The sequence below is a fragment of the Pleurodeles waltl genome, chromosome 6 (assembly GCF_031143425.1).
Source record: "Pleurodeles waltl isolate 20211129_DDA chromosome 6, aPleWal1.hap1.20221129, whole genome shotgun sequence".
Taxonomy (NCBI): Eukaryota; Metazoa; Chordata; class Amphibia; order Caudata; family Salamandridae; genus Pleurodeles; species Pleurodeles waltl.
This window is the reverse complement of record NC_090445.1, coordinates 865985111-865999132: the sequence shown is the minus strand read 5'-3', so window position 1 is coordinate 865999132 and position 14022 is coordinate 865985111. Positions and strand designations below refer to the sequence as shown.

The window sequence follows — 14022 nt, the reverse complement described above, 5'->3', positions numbered from 1 at the left end:
AGATTCCCCGTACTTAATTAAGCTGGCAGCAGATTCTGTGGGGCAGAGCAGTCTACGGAACACTGAGAAGATCACCTTTTGCTGAGGGGCTACTGCTCTGAGAGATACAACCATCTGCTGCCCTGTTGAAGGATATGACCTTTGCTAGATGGCATGAGGGCAGTTGCGAGTATGGAGGGGACCTTTACCACAATGGCAGATGCATAACCTTTGCGCACGCACAGGATCAGTATGGAGTAGGAATAGGCTAGTTTCTGCAATATGGGAGACTGGCACATAATGCCAGTCTGGTTTGGACCAAAATCCATTAAAGGCCGCAGGAGCATGGCTTTGTGTGGCAGGTATTCAAGGATGCAGGGTATAAAAGACGGATAATGTACTTACAGAGCCTTAATGGGTTATGGGGCAAGACAGAGGGCTAGGGCATGATGAGAGGAGGATTGCTTGGATGAATTGACAAAACATGACAGGAATAAGGCATGCTAGCAGTATGTGGTGTGCCCGCAATGCTAGATTCAAACTAATTCAATTTAATTTTCTACACCAGACATACCTTGTGCCACTCAAATTGGCAATGATTTATCCAGGTAGGTCTGCGGGGTAAGAGAAACTGCGGGCTGTACTTGGCTAACTTTCTTCATACGACTTTGACATGCTCCTCTACAGAGATTCTGGGTGAAGCGGTGGTGGAATTGTTGCATATTGCAGCACCCTGGTTAGCAAGGTCTGTGAAACTCTGACTGCTTGGCATAATAAAGAAATAGAAGCACCATAAAATACAAACCCACACAGAAGCGCTTGGCTTGGTGTTGTCCAGCCTTCACATAGCTATAAACAGGTCAACTTGGCAGGCCCTGCAACTCCTGATGTGAGAAGGAGACCTGCTGGAATGGGTGATTGCTGATTAACAGTCTATGAACCTAGCACAATGGGATGGTGGAGATGAGGACGATCTGGCTGTTTGGGGCATGGTGATTGAAAAGATTATGGACTCTCCTGGGGATGGATCTCCAGAATTAGAAACTAAGGGGAGGTTTGGGCTCGGCTAAATGGATGGGGGTGGGTATGGTTGACACCAGAGGGTGCTTCCTGATCACACTATACAGGTGTGATATTACATATCTACTGAATACTAGAAGCTGATTTCAATCAATCTGTTTATTGCTGTTCATTTACTGTATTGAAAAATGCCAAAAACGTAACTCTTTGGCTGCTAAGCCTCTTACGCCACCCCCCTTGCTGATCACTTTTTCGGGCCATTCGGGGTAGTTTGTGCTTAGGCCCCCATAACTTAATGTACACATAAGCTATCCATGCCAAATTTGCATCCATTTTTCCAACATCCTGGGGATTCCAATGGTGCCCAGGGTGTGTGGATTCTCCTGCAGGGGGGTGAGAGACTAGGCAAAATACAGCAAAGTTTTGAGCTTATGGAAAAAATAGGGAAAAAAGTGCTCCAGATAAAAGTGTCTGTTTTTCCCCTAAATATGGCATCAATTAACGGTTTGCTGTACTAAAGTCACCATCTTCACAGCTTTCAGGAACATGCAGAGCTGAATTAAACTAAATTTTGTACCACAGTTTTAGCATTTTGCTAAAAGGTAGCCTATTTACCTTATGTTTGTGCTTTCAACCTACTTCTTGTTTGTGGTAGAAAACAGTGTGAAACCCATGGGTGATCCAGACAAGCTATAGATTTCCGAAAAGTAGACAAAATTGTGAATTCAGCAATGGCTTGTGTTTGTAGGTCCCTCAAGGTTTTCCCAAGGAAAACTGTTGAAATAAAAAAATATTGAAAAGGAGTAGGAAATTTGTGATTACATTTTCATCTGTAATTTGTTGTCACAATGACCGATCAAAGAAAGCAATACACCATTATAACCACTAGACCTTTCTGGTTGTGGAGATATATAGGGATTGTAGTTTCTCCAGGACCCCGAAGTACCCAGAGCCAACAACTGAGCTGCACCGTACATGTGTTTTTCCATTGAGTACCAAGTACAGTCCAATTCTTATAGCTAGATAGGCAGAGTCAAAAATCGGTATCAAGGAAACTTATGTATTTCCAAAATGGGCATTAGGTAGAGTTTAGAAGCAGTGGTTATTTGGGAACTAGTGCCCCCATTTGCCCTCAGTGGGAGAACAGAAAACAGAAAGACTTGAGCCTCATTTATTTTGAGTGGGGTAAAGCCACAACCCCTCTAACTAAAAATAATCCCTGGTCTCTAGAGGGCTCGTTGCCCCCCCCCCCCAAATTGGGGGAGGGGGCAGATCAGGGGTAATTACACCAATCAGCTCTCCGGGGGGGAACCCACAGAAAGACTGTGCCCACTTATTATATTGGGGTGGGGCATTGGCATGCCCATTTTGGGCCGCCCCACCCCTATACATTTACAACAAAAGTAGTCCCAGATGCCTAGTGCACTTTCTGCCCCACTGGGGGGGTAGATCAGTGAGATTCTCCCCTTTCCAAAGATACCTTTCCAATCTGGATCGTTGCTTGGGTGGGGAGGAGCTGAGATAGCCCCACAAGTAGTGATGCAGAGAAAGTGATAGGAGTAGATAGACTCATTTCACTTTTGTTTTCATTTAAATGAGGTCAGTGCACCGTGCTCGCTGATTGTCATTTCAATGAAAACAAAGAAATGGCGGTAGGAGTTGAGGAAGCTCTCCTCCAGCTCCCGAGCTGGTTTTGTTGTAAAAGAAATCCCTCTGGTGCCTGCACCAGACTAATTTCAAGTACCATGTGCGTGGACCGCTGCGAGATGTCCGGCACTCATAAGCACTGCAGCAGATAGCTCCCTGCCGTCCGCTGCACCAATGAGGCTGAAAAAAGTATACATACACACTAGTTTCCAACATGTTTTCTATATATTTAATTACTTAGGACTTTTTCCCATAGATAGTGTTTTTTGTTTTGCCAATAACTTTCGCTTGATGCATCTTCACCATTTTTTTTAAACTCATACTTTGATCAGTTCAGCTGCTGTCTTGACAGTTTCAAGGGGATCCGTCAAGCAGGGGCCAAGAAAAAGAAGGTCCCAAAACACGTTTTCCCCCATTTTAAGTCAACAGGATTTTTCAAAATTTGTAACATGACTACAGCCCGAACCGCTAGACTGAATTACACCAAATTTGGCAGAAAGCTAGCTCTTGGTCCAGAGAGAGATATTTTTGTGAAAATCTGTACAGTAGTTTCTGAGATATTAGAGTTTAAAAAAAAATAGATATCTAGGGATGCGGTTCCTCCGCGGAGACAACTGTGCCCATGCTGATACCCGATTGGCTGCCAACACTTCAAGCAGGAAATGTTGCCAGCTATCTTGGGACTTGGCTCCAGTCAAGTCCCAGAAAAAAAAGAGAAAAGGAGCCAGGGTAGGGATACTCTGACCCCTTTGCTCTGGTGCAGGGGTCCCAGAGGGCCCCCACCACTGCCTAAAAGCGTGCCATATTACATTGGCCCCCGGGGAAGTTTTGGTCACCAGGGCTGCGGGGGATGCATGGATGATGGAACATTCATGTTTTTTTTCCAATCACATGCGTGGGTTGACTGTCATAGGTGTATCTGGAAGCATCACAGTAAGGAGTCACCTATGGCCAAAAGGTTAAGGTCACAGACCCTCGCACTGAAAGTTGAGGGTTCTACTCCAGTTATGTCCATGGTCATTTTCCTTCTTTAATTTCAATTTAAACTTTAAATGTTTAATGGCGCATACTGAAAGATGATCTCATTCTTTTTAATTGACAAATACATTTTTCTTTTCAATTTCTCCAGAAATTTCGCATTCTAAATATATCACTCATCAAAGCCTAAAAAAAAAAAAAATAACTCTATCCCTTTCACTTTCTCTCTCTCTCAATTTCTCTGTTAATCTCTTTCTCACATTCATACACCCATTCAGTCCCTTACACACCCACTCACAGCCCCACTCAGACTCTCCCGCACCCAGTCACAGACCTAGGCACTCAAGCACCCACTCACAGACCCACACAGACTCTGATGCACCCACTCACACCCAAACAGACCCTCTCACAGCCACTCATCCCAGATACACCCTCTCACACCCAGCGAGATAGGCCCCATCCAATTCCCGCCAGGGTTGGGTGGTTGGGGAGGGGGGTGCGTTGGCTGCAGGGGCCATGGGGGTTGGCTGCAGGGCCAGGCCTTGCGGCCACCCCCACCATGCTTGGCCTTTGGCCATACACGTCAGTGCTTGGATTAACATATAGTAATGAAAATTGCTTTACGTTAAAAAATGCATAGAAATTCAGTTAAAAACAAAAAAACAAAGGTTACATGGACGTTATAGTTAGGCTCACATTTCACATGTACAAAACCAGCAAATGGTTATGGCCTCACAAATTACATCACTTATGACATGTTCAGTGACATCAGTGAAGACATCATCCACAAAAAAGCGCAGACACCCACTCATCCCCCCCATACAAACAATTATACATCCACAACTACTCACATACTCATTCATACATCCATAAGTCTACTGACACACATGCAGTCACTCACACAGCCACGAATACAACTCACTCACCCATATATTACTAAGGCAGCTATTCATTTACTTACACATCTACTCACACACACACATATATAGCCACTCAGACACAAACTCATACATCTGTACAACCACTAACAAAAATAAACATACCCACACAGCCACTAAAATACCCACTCTCTAACCTATGCAGCCACTCACCCAGCTATCTAGTCACAGACACAGCCACTCATTCACCGATACACTTACACACAAAGTAACTCACCTGTACAACTTCCACACCCAGTCATTCATCCATACAATCACTGACACACCCAGTCACTCACCCATGCAGACACTAACACACCAACTCACTTACTGATATAAAGCTACTCACATATCCACTTACTGCCCCAGTCACTGAAACAGCCTGTCACTTATGTAGTCTCTCATACACCCACTCAGTCACCCATACAGTCACTTACCCACTCACTGATAGTCACTAACACACCCACCCATCCAAGCACTCACACTCCTTCATGCTGCAACTCATACACCCACTCACTGATGAAGACAGACATCCCCAGTGACTAACAATACAGCTACTCACACAGCCACTCACTCGCCCATAAAGTCACTGACACATCCGCAGACTTAAGCATAAATCCACTGATATAGACTCACTCATCTGTACACTCACTGACACCCACTCACTGATAGACACAAGCACACTGTCACTCACCTATACAAGTACCCACTCACCTATACAGCCACTCACACTTCCGCTCATACAACCACTTACACTCACTAGATGATGTCATCAGTAAAGTCATTTGAGATGTTATCAGCGATGTCACTGACCATGTCATGAGTGATGTAATATGTGAGGTCATAAGCAGTGCATTACGGGGATGCAAGTTGTAGTTCGCAGATGTAACTATAACTGCTGAATTTCACTGGTTTTGTGCATGTGAAACGTGAGCCCAACTATAAAATCCCTGTAACCTTTGTGATTTCAGTGAATATATGTATATAAATGAATTCACATGAACAGCTTTAGAGGTTTTTCACTGCCAGGACTGGTAAAACAATTATGCATGTCCTATATTTTAAATATCATTTACCTTGCCTTAGGGGCCTAACTTAAGACTGACTTATAAGTATTAAGAAATGTTAGGCCTGGCAAAATGTTTCTTTTGCTGGTTAAAATGGCAGTTTAAAAACTCATATCCAGGCTGCAGTGGCAGGCCAGGAAACTTATGACAGTGCTACTGTATTGGATGGCACAGTAAGTGCTGCAGCCCACTAGTAGCATTTAACTTGCACGCCCTGGGTACAGGTATTAATGTATACTAGATATCTGCAAGCAAATTAAATGTGCCAATCACAGTTTTACTGATTTAATAAGTTGGAAAGGGAGGGCACAATCACTACCTCTGGTTAGCAGGGCAAAGTGCACAGAGTTCCACATCCAACAAACCTAGGGTTAAATAAAAAAGGCAAAATATCCCAGATAACCCTGCTGGAGGGACAATTTCCCAACACTATTACTGCACATAATATAAATATTACATTTGTCATTCACATCATTAAAAAAACTAATCAATAGCAGTTACCTGGACAATATTATTAAATATGATATAAATAATGTCATTTGTGATGTTTTCTAAAATATCAATTACCAGGTCATGAGTGATGTAATATATGAAGTTTTAAGCAGTGCATGACAAGGCAAAAGCTAAGCTTAGTTTGCTCAACCATAGCTGGCAAACATTAGTAGGTATTTGGTTGTTTAGCAACTAAAACTGCACATAAATGGTATTATAAGGAAACCTACCAATGACTTAATATAAACTCTTGTTTTTTTTTCAGTGAATTTCAGTGGTTTTTGATCATATTCCAAATAAACCAGTTTTTTTAAGCCAAATCTCTCTTTATGGCTAACCATCACTGCAAACAGACTGTGGCTTGCATAGTATGGCCAGGTAGCCTGCCCACCAGGGAAGAGAGGGAGAGAGAGAGAAAGAGAGAGAAAGTGTGTGTGTGTGTGTTTTTCCATGTCTTGTACACAACATGTTGTAGGCAGCTTACTCTACCACCAGATGGCCTTTAGCCATGTGACACAGAGGGTGGCCTCAGATCATGGCCCATGGTTAGATCCTGTTCCATCTCATTACTGGAGGACTGTGTAGCCAAACCCTGTTCCAAAAGCCCCACCAGTGGCCAAACTCCACTGCTCATGGTCTTAGGCAGTGGGAAGTAGTGATGGGTTACAGGGCCTAGCCTCTGGCCAAGCCCTATGCCAAACCCTCCACTGACATCCAGGTCCCACTGAGCACAGTTCTGAGCTGTGTGCAGTAAAGGTGGTTCATAGAGCCTGGCCTCTGGCCAAGCCCTGTGCCTCCACTATCCACAGCCATCCGAGACCCACTCCGTATGTCGTTTGGTAATGTATAGTGGAGAGTGATCTGTAGGGCCCGGCCTCCAACCCAGCCCGGCACCACACTCTGTATTGGCATCTCATCAGGAGGGTGCTGGCCTCAACCAGCATCTGACCCCCCCCCCCCCCCCCCACTTCACACAGCCTTTTACTGTGCTTAGTGAGTATGCCACAGGGCCCGACGACACACTACAGGTAGGCAGGCTACCAAATCAGCAGACACCCTTTGGCCACACAGCAGGAATGGGGCAGGGCCATACCTCTAGCCAAGGCCTCAAACCCACCTGCCATGGGCGGGCAGCTCACAACTAATTTTCAGAGTACATTTGAATGCAGAAGAAAATATCATCTTAAGAAACCTGAAGAAAGCATTCAATTCAATCCATAAGTCTACAGAAAACATCATGGACACAATGGCTCTTTTCAGAGCTACCTTTACTTTATGAAATATATATATATATTTTTTTATTATAAAAAACTTTAGTTTTTTAATTTCTTGACAACATCTAGCTACCCACCTTCTGTGGGTAACATACCTGCCCTTTGCACAGACTAAAGTTGAACTGTTGTAATTTGAACCTGGCTGCTCATGGCCTTCAGTCATGCACAGAAGGAATGGGGTACAGGGCCTGGTCTCTGGCCTCCTTGCACCCTCCCCTCCACAGGCATCTGAGCCCCCGTTGTACACAACTTTTGGCCAAGCCCTACACACTACCTTCCATGGGTGACCAACCAACCCTGCACACTGCCTCGGCCATGTGCGGAGTGGAGGGACTGGCTTCCAACCCCAGCTGTAAATGGTGTTTGGCCTTGGTGGATTTATCTGAGCTCCTTTTATATGGTTAGTTTTTGATAATATTGTTCTCTGAAAAACAAGTTTTCTCGAAAGAGGACGCAACCCTTGACCCAAACTAGGTGGCATGCTTCATCACAAGAATGTTCCTTTTCGAGCACTTATTAGGGTTATACGGTCTCATCCAGAGCACCTAAGTGGGAGCAATTTTTTGTATGTGAAGGGTCATGAGGAAATAAAATTGTATTGAAATGGGGCAAGCAGGATACCTTACTTATGGTTAGTGCCATATTTTACAAGACTAAAAACACAGTAGGAGTGGGATGTTTGGTAATGATCATACTGCTTCCCTCACTCCCTGAAACAGGCCTACACGTTTCAGCCTACCTAATGTTTGCTCATATCAATAGACTTTTCTTCAGGACTTATATGACTCTTCCTGTTCTTTGTCCCATCCTATAATGTTCCTCTGAGTAGTTCTGGAAAAGTACAGAATGACCCATCTATCATTTTCTTCCTTCTGTCTGGAAAATGTCCTGTAAATCAGAAAAAAGGAACACAATCCGGTTTACCATAATCATAACTGTGAACCTGTTAAATTCACTATGAAACACTACACAGTTTTTAAATATCACCCCCACCAAATTACACCTCCACATGTGTCAAAGTCACTGCAAAAGAGTGATGCAAAACTGGTGCACTAACCGATACTTTAATAGCACTGATCTACTAGTGGTTGGAGAGTGGAGGTTTCCACCTCCCCTGTCCCATCCAGTATTGGAGCAAAATGGTAGTACAAACTTGAATGAGACATGTGAAATTATATATATCTTAAATGTATTGCACATTTTTTTCTTTAATAATTTGAGCTGTAATATTTCATTTATATTTTTAATTATGTAATACAAGTTGTCATGAGTGTTCTAATATCTGGAGTAATTAGCAGCGCATGGTGAGAGCGCGAGTTAAGGTTACCTTGAAGTAACTCTAAAGATAACTAGCAGAATTTCTGTGGTTTTGTGAGTCCTTTAGATCCTAAATGTAATGTCCCTCTAACCTTTGTTTTTTTCCAGTTAATTTCTACTTTTTTAACCAAGTAATTTTAATTACTATATGTCAAGCCAACCAGTCCCTGCAGCCAACCCCTATAACAACCCAACCCCGCAAGTACCCCCTTACACAGGCCGATCTCAGCCTGGGGACCACCTTCCTCCCCCGGGCTTAGCCTAAATATTAAATTTTTTTACGGGATGGGGGCCACGTGGCCCTCCCTCCCCAGGCAGATAGCCCAGGGGACCCCATCCCCCCGGCGGCACGGCCTAATTATTCTTTTTTTTGGGTAGTGCAGTGCTGCATGGCCCCCTTACACAGGGCCCATCTCCACCGCAGGGGGGACCCCATCTCCCAGGCTAATGATTGTTTTTTTTAGCGGGAGTGGGCCACATCACCCCCCCCCCCCAAGGGCCAATCTCAGCCTCAAGGATCCCAACCACCGGGGAACTGCCTAATTTTTTTTTTTTTTGTAGGGATAGCCACAAGGCCCCCCCTCCAAAGGCTGATCTTCGCTCCGGAGACTTCCATCCCCAGGGCCCGGCCAGGACATTGGGTACCGTGGGGGGGAGCCTGAATGCCCCCACGGTCTCAGCTGGCCCCCCACCTCCTGTGGGAGCTAGCATTGCTGTCACAGAGAGGGAACTGCTACAGCAGCTCCTCACTGTGAGAGCACTTCCCTCTGTCTGCCTGCATCTCTGCAGGCAGGCACACAGAGAAAACCTGCGCTCCAATGAAGGTAGAGCCGATTTATACCTCTCCGTTCATCGGAGCACAGTGTTTGCTGTGACTTCAAGGCTGCAGCCAAGTCACAGCAAAAAGCTATCTCCAGGGGTTGGGCACCCCGGGACATAGCAGGAGCCGGCCCTGGGGGGGTGGCGGTCCCCAGGGCCATCATTGGCTCCTTGATGGGGAGGAGGGGGGGAGGGGGGTCACCCGGCCGCCCTCCACCAAACATAGCCCTGGGGAGGTGGTGGTCCCTTGGGCTGCAGGGGGTCTGACATAGACCGCTGATTTTTTTTTTCTACCTCAGGGAGGTGGTGGTTGTGCAGTCGCTCCGTACATCTTTTCACAAATGCCCAGGAGGTGGTGGTCCCTGGGGTGCGGAGGGGTGGGCAAGCAGCCACCCTTGCACAGATTTACTTCATCATCCTGGGGCTAAAGGAAGCCCTAGGAGGGGTGCCAGTGCTCCCCCCTCCTCATTAAAGTCCCCGATTCCCGCAGGACCTGGCCCACCCAGGGGCTAATAAAAAGAAAAGAAAGTGAGACTGCCTTTAAAAAATAATACAAAAAAAAAAAATTATAATCTGTCAAATTCACAGATCTGTTAAGCTTTTAAGCCCTGGCGGGGTCCTAGCATGCACAGCGGGGATTGGCCACATGGCCTGGCCTGCAGGTAACTCCCCCGTAGGCACCTAACTCTGCACCCTAAAAACTTTTAGCCCCAAGGACCCCATGCCCCCAGGGCCTCACCAATTTGTGAAAGGGGAGTGGAGGCTGAGTGGATCGCCTCCATGGGCCGATTTTGCCTCTTAGGATCCCAACCCCTGGAACGCAGCCAATTTGTGAAGAGTGGAGGGGTCATATGGCCCTCCTTTCAGGGCCAAATTTCGCCCCAGGGCCCAGCCAAACTAAAAAAGCAAAAAAAGTGGGACCCAATCCCCAGGGGCCCAGTTAATCCAAAAAAAAGAAAGAGGAAGAGGGCAACAATGCCCTGCTCCCTAACTGATTTTGGCCCCAGGACCCTATCCCTAGGACCTAGCCATTTGTTCCTCTGTGCCCTGGACCCACCCTGGGGACCCACTGTGCAATTTTGTGGACCCTCTGGGAAGCCTCAATTCCCTCAGGGGTGCATTGCTCCTGCATGCAGGGAGCAGCAAGAAATGTTGATACCTGCATTTGAGAGCAATTGTTTTATCTGTTTCCCTGATTAAGTCTTTTCCCAGCGAGTGGGAGCAGTTTTCCTGCTCCCGCCTGCTGGGAGCAGAATTACTGTTTTCTCTAGCTTGGCGGAAGCTGTCAAACCTCCCGCCAAGTGAGAGCAAAGAACTATGTCCAGAGTGTCTCCAACTCTGGATACAGTGAGGCAGAGCCATTAATGGCTTCAGGAGTGAAGCCACGTGGCCCACTCCTTTGTTTTTTGGGGCCACCCCTGGGGAGGTGGTGGTTACTTGGCTGATAACGGCATGGGAGGGATGCCTCCCACTTCTAGAACTTGCAAAGCCCCGGGGAGGTGGTGGTCCATGGGAACACATTTGACCTGGGAGAGTGGTTGTGCCACCCCCTCTTGCTACATAATATTTCTGTAGCCCCAAGGAGGAGGTGGTCACCGTGAGGGCCCCCCTCTTAATTTTCAGGCCCAGCTCTGGGAAGGTGGCAGTCCCTGGGGCCAGAAAGTCATTTGGGGAGGGGCTGCACAGCCCTCCTCCACCACATATGCTTTTTGCCTTACCCAGGGAGGTGGTGGGTCCCTAGGGCCAAGATTGGAGAGGCCGTGTGCACCACCCCAAATTTTTATTTTTAAATTAGCCTCAAGACCTGACCCACCCGGGGGGAGGAGTTGAACCTCTTTGCTGCCAGGCCTTTTCCCCCTCGGGTGCCAAGCATTTCTTTGGCTATTTGGGACAGTTCACACTTCGGCCCTCATAACTTTTTGTCCACATAAGCTACCCATGTCAAATTGGCGTCCTTTTTTTTCAACATCCTAGGAATTTTGGAGGTATCCAGACTTGTGGGTTCCACTGAAGGAGACCAAGAAATTAGCGTTTTTTTTTTTTTCTTTTGTTTTTTTTAAATGGGAAAAAGGGGTGCAGAAGAAGGCTTGTGGTTTTTTTCCCTGAAAATGGCATCAAAGGGATTGCGGTGCTAAAATCACCATCTTCTCAGCTTTCAGGAACAGGCAGGCTTGAATCAGAAAACCCAATTTTTTGACACAATTGTGGCATTTTACTTGGACATCCCCCATTTTTATGATTTTTTGTGCTTTCAGTCTCCTTCCAGTTAGTGACAGAAATAGGTTTGAAACCTATGATGGATCCCGGACAGCTAAACATTTATGAAGAGTAGACAAAATTCTGAATTCAGCAAGGGGTAATTGTGTAGATCCTACAAGCGTTTCCTACAGAAAATAACAGCTGAAATAAAACAATATTGAAATTGAGGGGAAAAAAAACAGCAATTTTTCTCCACGTTTTACTCTGTAATTTTTTCCTGTAATGTCAGATTTTTGAAAGCCATATACCGTTACGTCTGCTAGACTCTTTTAGTTGTGGGGATATATAGGGCTTGTAGGTTCATCAAGAACCCTAGGTACCCAGAGCCAATAAATGAGCTGCACCTTGCAATGGGTTTTCATTCTATACCTGGTATACAGCAATTAATTTGCTTAAATATAAAAAGTGAAAAATAGGTATCAAGAAAACCTTTGTATTTCCAAAATGGGCACAAGATAAGGTGATGAGAAGCAGTGGTTATTTGCACATCTCTGAATACCGAGGTGCTCATACTATCATGTGAATTACTGGGCATTTTTCAAATAGACGTCTTTTTTTTACACACTGTCTTACATTTGGAAGGAAAAAGTGTAGAGAAAGACAAGGGGCAATAATGCTTGTTTTCCTATTCTGTGTTCCCCCTAGCCTCCTGATAAAAATGGTACCTTATTTGCGTGGGTAGGCCTAATGCTCGCGACAGGAAACACAACATGGACACATCACATTTTTACATTGAAATCGGACATGTTTTTTGCAAAGTGCCCAGCTGTAGATTGTGGCCTCTAGCTCAGCCGGCACCTAGGGAAACCTACCAAACGTGCGCATTTTTCAAATTAGACACCTAGGGGAATCCAAGATGGGGTGACTTGTGGGGCTCTGACCAGGGTCTGTTACCCAGAACCCTTTGCAAACCTCAAAATTTGGCTTACATTTTTTTTTTACTTTTTCCTCTCATTTCGGTGACAGAAAGTTCTGGAATCTGAGGGAAGCCACAAATATCTTTCCACTCAGCATTCCCCCAAGTCTCCAGATAAAAATGGTACCTCACTTTTGTGGTTAGGCCTAGTGCTCGCAAAAGGAAATGCCCCAAAACACTATCTGGACACATCAAAATGATCAAATACAAAACTGTTTGGGGAGGGGGGGGCACCTACGTTTGTGGTCCAGGGCTCAGCAGCCATTTATGGAAACCTACCAAACCCAGATATTTCTGAGAACTAGACACCCAAAGGAGTCCAGGGAGGTGTGACTTGCGTGGATCCCCCAATGTTTTCTTACCCAGAATACTCAGCAAACCTTAAACTTAGCCAATAAAAAAAAAAAAAATTAAAAAAAAAAAAAACACACTTTCCCACATTTCTGTGTGGGATCACTACACCGGGAAATAATTTCCTACCACCCAACGTTCCCTTCAGTCTCCCGCTAAAAATTATACTTCACTTGTGGAGGTGGGCCAAGTGCCTGGTACAAGGAAGAGCCAAAAACATGTCAAAATTGAGTAGGAACCAAAGAGTGTCCAAAACGGCAGTTTAGAAAAAAAACATTTTTAGGCTGACAAGTGCAGCAGAATTTTTATTAGTATAGATGAGACAATGTTGGGTGGTAGGAATTTTGTGGATTCCTACAGATTCCAGAAGGTTCCATCACAAAAATGTGGGAAAAATGTGTGATTTCCAGCACAGTTGAAGCACACCACACTGGAATCAACCAGAAAATTTAGTTTTCAGATGTGTCTAGGTCCTGTGGATTTTTCTACATGGCAGCGTCCTAAAGTCAAAAAGGTGGAACCCTCACCATTCCAAGTGGGATGATTTTGAGAGTTACCAAGCTTTCATGGCCCAAATGAGAAACCAAAACCCAAAATAATCAAATAAGATGTTTTAGTGTGCGGAGGGAGAGCTGAAAGACTGTTACCCGCTTAAGTTGGGGTGAGGGAATAACCAGGCCCATACTGGTTGGTAGCCACCACCCCACTATTTTTGTTTAATTCCATGCCATCTAGTAGACTTTCTGCCCCCCCCCCCGGGTGTGGATCGGGGGTAATTGCCCCATCTGCCCACTGGTGGGCAGAACAACTTTGGCCCCATTTATTTGGTGTGGGTGTATGGCCATACTCCCACCCTCTCATTTTGAAACAAAATCTTCCCTGGTCTCTGGTGGGCTTTCTGCCCCCCTTGGGGGCAGATGGGCCTTCCAAAAATAGGCCGATCTGCCTCCAAGGGGGGCAGATATGGCCAACTGTAATGTGCCCCA

The 14022-nt window shown here is 45.6% G+C and overlaps 1 protein-coding gene across 3 annotated transcripts in view; it reads right to left on the bottom strand.

The window, feature by feature from the left end:
- Positions 1-14022, bottom strand: part of LOC138300358 (zinc finger matrin-type protein 4-like) — a 1123322-nt gene that overhangs the window by 937173 nt on the left and 172127 nt on the right. Inside the window, exon 1 of one of the 3 annotated variants that reach the window (XM_069239633.1) lies at positions 8114-8171. The exons of the other annotated variants lie outside the window; for them this stretch is intronic. The gene's annotated coding sequence lies outside the window, so the exon portion shown is untranslated. Of the gene's footprint in view, positions 1-8113; positions 8172-14022 lie in introns of those variants that run through there. 3 annotated transcript variants of the gene reach the window in all.